We start from the raw sequence: 6000 nt of genomic DNA on the forward strand, positions 1-6000 counted from the left end.
ATCTTAATGGAGGATTATTTTCACAACAGATTAGTGGTAAAACTGAATGTTGAGGGTATCAGCTGGAGCCTGAAGAAAATGAGGTCGCAGTAATCAAGGATGAAGAGGATGATGGACTTGACAAGTTTTATATTTTTTGTGGTGAGAATGAAGAGGAAATGGAAGATTTTAGAGACATTTGGGAGATAAAACCACCTGGATTTAGTGATAATATCTACCAGTATATAGGGATAAAGAGTGGAGTGACACATGAGAAGGAACAGTAGACCATGTGAGAAAATGCCTTCGAAATCTGCAATGTTGCCAAGACTTTCTTATTGCTGTGAAATCTCAGTAGCCGCTGATGGGGGGGGGGGGAGGAGTCCCTGATGCAGTCAGAATCTGCAAAACTTTAGACTTGGGTATAGAGAGAAAGAAAGAGAGTTATTTCCAAGAGTTGTTATTTTTTTGCAAAAATGGTCTCAAGGTTAATTATATATTAGGAAATGCAAGGGACAACTGTATTGCCAGAGACAGTAGAAATTCTGTGAAAAACAAAAGTAACATCTGTTCACATTAGTCTCTTGCCCACTTCATTGCTACCTTTAAGTTGAGACTCTGTATAGATTCTTCAGAAAGTAAGGCCAGCTCAGAGAAAATGTTTGATGGTGATTGTCCAATAAGCCCAGGCTTCAATAAACTAAATTTCACAATCTCAAGGGAGAGTTTCTATCCCATTTATCAAACGAGAGATACTCACTTAGCTACAACACGTGCAGAATCTGGCCTTTGCAAATTCCCATATGAAATTACCTGATTTACACATCTCAGAATAATGTGTCAATTGGCACTTAGCTAATTGAGCTAATGTTGAAAAACAGTTGTCAGCAGTCTAAATGTATCAAAAGATGAATTTAAAACTTTATTTTGAGAGAAAACACACATTTGAATATATATTTGGAAAGAATGCACACTTCACAATTCATTTTAATTTGGGTTTCAAAGTAGTTTGAGGGCTGTTGTTGTTTTTAATGCAGATTAAGCTGGAAGTAGCAAATAATGGAATCATGTGTAAAAATATAGACCAGAAAAAGAGCTGTCCATCCCTCTATGTAGCATAGCAATCTGTTTTGGGTTGTCATCAATTATTGTTGTTATTAATGTTATTGCTTGTAGTGCATTCCATTATGCTTTCTATTGATTTATATGTTTATTGCAGGGGTTGCCAACCTTTTTGGACCTGGGGGTACATTGTGAGAAAGGGAATCAGTCACAAAAAGGCCGTCATGGAGGCATGATAGGGTTGCCATATTTCAAGAAGTAAATTGTGTCCTCCCTCAAAAAGGGCACGTGTTGCGGTGAGACCTGGAGACTGACCTCCTGTGTTGTGGATGGGTAAGATTGGTCAGCCACAACACCTGATTGGTTGGTCCCTCGATGTTGGGTTCAATCTGTCCAATTGGGGCGCAGTCCAAACGGATCGAGGGACCTATATAAACCCATGCACGTGACCCAGAGCTTCCTCTTTCGGCGCGTGCATTCAGAACACCTGCCCACCTCTCCCTACTTTTAGGGCTTTGGCGCTTGACCTTGCTATGCCGTTGTGTGTCGTCTGTCATTTGGACAGGGGCACAGCAGGAATTTCCCCCACTTGGCTAATTGGCTGTTGCCATTTGGGTTTTGCCTGCTGCGTAGCAAATCGTCACAACTTGTAAGGTTGTGGATAGGCTCTGCTTCAGGTGACAGGGATGGGAGAATGGTCTTGCCATCTCTATGTGAAGGGTATTCCGTTAAAGGAATCCAGGGACTCAAATGGTTTGGTCAACCCCTGAGAGGGGGTTGTGCCCATGCCTAAGTCCAGGGGGACATCTGGGTGGTGGACATAGTCTGTTCCCGGCTTTCTGCCTATCCAGGTGTTCACCCTTGGCTGACCTATGGCTGGTGCCCTGGGTCAGCACTACCTGCAAAGGTGCAGGGAGCTAGTCGAACCAGCGCCTATGCAACCACTCACTTTCTATAATCAATAAAGTTGTGGCCAAAAGTCTGCCAAAAATCAAACTAGAATGTGAGTCAAGTGTGAATTTATTTAGGGGGGAGGTCTCTGGGTCTGAACACGTAAAAATCCAGAAAGTTATCAAGCCCCTAACATGTTGATTTTTATTTTTATTTTTATTTTTTTTTTGCGTGATTGCCTGCCCATGCCAGACCATGATATGGAGCCAGAGCCTGACCACCCGCTCCCAAGCCGGAACCTGAACCCAAGTTGCCCTCCCACAACCGACCCACAACTGGAGCCAGCAGAGCCCAATACAGAGCCCAAGCCCAAGCCTAAACCCAAGACGCCGGTGCCCAAAAAAGTAAAAAACCAAAAAAACAGAGCCGATACAGAGTCAGAGCCCAGCCACTGCTCTCAAGCCTGAGCTGCCTGCACACATTTTTAAAAACAAACAAACAAACAAACAAACCCCTTTTCGTTAAAAATGAAAAAAATTCCCTTGAGTAGTCAGGTTGCCCTCCCAAAAGAGGCCATGTCTAGGATTTCCTTGACATGTGGCAACCCCAGCATGGCATAAGAAAATGGCTGCCAGGGATAATGACATAACTTAAAGTTTCAGATATTTTGTTGTTGTTTAGTCGTTTAGTCGTGTCCGTCTCTTCGTGACCCCATGGACCAGAGTACGCCAGGCACTTCTGTCTTCCACTGCCTCCTGCAGTTTGGTCAAACTCATGCTGGTAGCTTCAAGAACACTATCCTACCATCTCGTCCTCTGTTGTCCCCTTCTCCTTGTGCCCTCCATCTTTCCCAACATCAGGGTCTTTTCCAGGGAGTCTTCTCTTCTCATGAGGTGGCCAAAGTATTGGAGCCTCAGCTTCACGATCTGTCCTTCCAGTGAGCACTCAGGGCTGACTTCCTTCAGAATGGATAGGTTTGATCTTCTTGCAGTCCATGGGACTCTCAAGAGTCTCCTCAGATATAGTTATTGCCAATTTTTCACCCGCTGCCCCCAAACAACTTTATATTTACCATGGTAGGTTAGCTATGTCCTGGTGGCCCTGATTTTGGAAATAGAGCTTTTAAAGGAACAAAAGCCTTGTTTTCCCCAATACCAATTCTACAAAGAAGAATAAGCTTCTATCCTGTATCTACTTAGCTGGGAGCAAGCCCTATTAATCAGAAAGAGGCTTACTACTGAAAACTATACAGCAAATTTTTAATGAGTGCCTGGACATTTGAATAAAGTTAGTCCCTACTGATTGATTTTATTCAAGAAGGAATTACACATCACTTTTACAGCAGGTACTGTTAAATACCAATTAAACATGAGTTTGCAATGACATTTGTACATCCCTAATTTTGTTCACACAGGAATGAACATTGGTAGCTGTTGTCGTTAGCTTTGCAATGTAGGAAACTGCATATTAAATGAACCAGATTTCAACAACACATTACTGAGCAAAGGGACTCATACCAAAAATAAGAGAAATAAGTATTTATTGGATAAGGCACAGTTAGTACTGCTGAATTATAGAAATTGAAACTGTAGGCTAGATAACATTTTTCATGGACATCCATCTATAGAAGAACAAGCAGGAAATTATATGTGCAGTGTCTGTGTTTACTTTGGACAAAGCAGTATAAGAGATCTTAGTTTAAAGACTGTACTGGATTTAATGTCACTTGCCTCTGAGAAGAACCTTTGATGAAATCATTTTTAAACAGAGGGTTGCAGGGGTGAAGGGGAATTGCTGAAAATTGCCTGCCATACTTTCCCATTGACTGTTGCCTTCTATTGACAGGGGGAAGCCAATTGGACACCACTCATAATGGATTTCTGTGATCCATAATTATAACTCGTTTACATCTACAAACATATCCTATGTGGCATTTTTACCAGAGAAACATGACTCTTGTACCTTTCATAGTACTTTAGTAGCATAATCCTACATATGTTTGCTCAGAAGTAAATATAAGTTGTTTTGATGAGCTTAGTCTTGAAGCAAGTGTACATAAGGATGTAGCATAAAAGTGGTGGTACTTAGTTGTTTAAAATAAGCTTTTACTCTTTGATGTATTAGCTTTTTTGTGTACAAGATGTTGGCATGGGACTGATTTTTTACAAGAGCCCCCTCCCCCAGTACATGCAGTGGTGTTGAGACTATACACATGCAAATCAGCTTGCTTGGGTCACATACCTTTAAATTTAGACAACCACAATCTAACTTGGTACTGGATTTGCAGTTTGCACAGCTGCAAATTTGTACAGTGATGCTATATATTCTGAATTTCTTTTCTAATAGTTTGTCATATTCCATTTGCCATACCGACTTCTACAGCTTATTGAGCTGATGTTTTCTGTGAACTATCCAAAAGGCCTCAGTATTTTTTTGTGCTTTTTAAAAGTCCCTTTTGTGTTTTATTGCTCCTTGCCCACATAAAGAGCCTCTCAACAAACATACTACTTTTCTATTTAAAGCATCATTTACCTCACCATTTCCCCCTCACTGATTAGGTGAATAGGTGTCAGGAATATTTACCTTTACCCCTATTAACTGTGCCATTCTGACCTCTCAAACCGCACAACAATTACCCACAATTTTGGCATTGTTGTGCCTGCCATTATTTCCAGAAGAAACTCCAGGTTTCAGAAAGTTATAATTCAAGTTGTAAAATCTTATAGACATTCAGCTAGAAGATCTGTTTTAAATTAAATAAGCATCTATTTATGAAAAAAAGTTGTGATTTTAATAATTTCTTTTTCATGCCTGTTGCTATAGCTCCCAACAAAAGAACACAGGAAATGTCAAACAGACGTACAGAACCATGTAGAAATAGTGTTAGGTGCTATTAAATTTTACTTATTAAATAATGTATCCTCTCGAGAGACAGACCTGAAGAATATGCAGCAAAAGCTTACTCCCAAGTAGCACTGCATAGGATTGTAGTTTAAAGCCTATAGTCACTCAAGGGATAGTCTGTTATTGACTGGATTCAATCTTGCTCTGCTGTTTATAAAGATCCTGATAAATGCATATTTTGATTTTATAGTTCCTGAAGTCTTGCCCTGATAGCTATTTGCACTGTGATATTACATTTGAATATGTTGTTGCCACTGGTATTTATTAACAGTGACAACGACTCTTATTTGTATAGCATACAAAATTCTTCATCAGCCATCACACTTTAAAATGGTGTGGCAAACAATTTTATGTGGAATGCGCTTTCTCCAGATACTCCAATTTCCTTCCCTTTGCTTTAAGGGAAAACAAGATGGTCCCAGTCCAACCATAGCCAAGGATGGAAAACTGCTGCCCAAACATGCAGGTGTGCATTGTGGCAGGACTTTCAGGGCAGAGGTATGGAGCACCGCACACGAGAATTAGCAGGAGGGCTGTCAAATGCAGCTGGGCTGGATTTCCACATTTTGAAGTACGTGAAGTAATGCAAGTAATTATCTGAGAACATCTCCACCCCCATGAGACCATTAAGTCCAGAGACTGTTATTACCTAACTGCACCACTGCCTCCAAAATTATGTTCATCTAGATTTGTCCTGGCTGATAAGAGTTGAGTTTTCCGTTTTTGAATTTAGTACTGAGCACTGTTCATGCTGCTTTAATTTATTCCTGCCTCTTCCTGTTTCAGCCATTTAAGAGGCCTCTTTGTGATATCAAGTAACTCCAGTGAGGACCACTGGAGTGTCAAGTTCCCATATTCTTTAAAGTATCACAAATGTTAACTTGCAAGGAAAGCATTATAAATGCAATTATATCATATTTTTAGTCGTAATGATATTATTATTAGCTGGACTATCCAAGTGTTTAAGATTAGGGATGAGCAATCTGTCAGTTTTCATTTCCCTCAGCTTCTCATTTTTCCAATCTTAAATTCAGATCTCCACACTTCCATGTCAGTTTGTGACTTATTTTACTTATTTATTTTACAAAAAGCAAAAAGCTTAATGAAAATTCAACAGCAACTTTATGCAATTTTTCCTAATATAAACATTTTTGTAAAGCAATT

Source organism: Podarcis erhardii, assembly GCF_964252035.2.
Source record: "Podarcis erhardii genome assembly, chromosome: 6".
Classification (NCBI taxonomy): domain Eukaryota; kingdom Metazoa; phylum Chordata; class Lepidosauria; order Squamata; family Lacertidae; genus Podarcis; species Podarcis erhardii.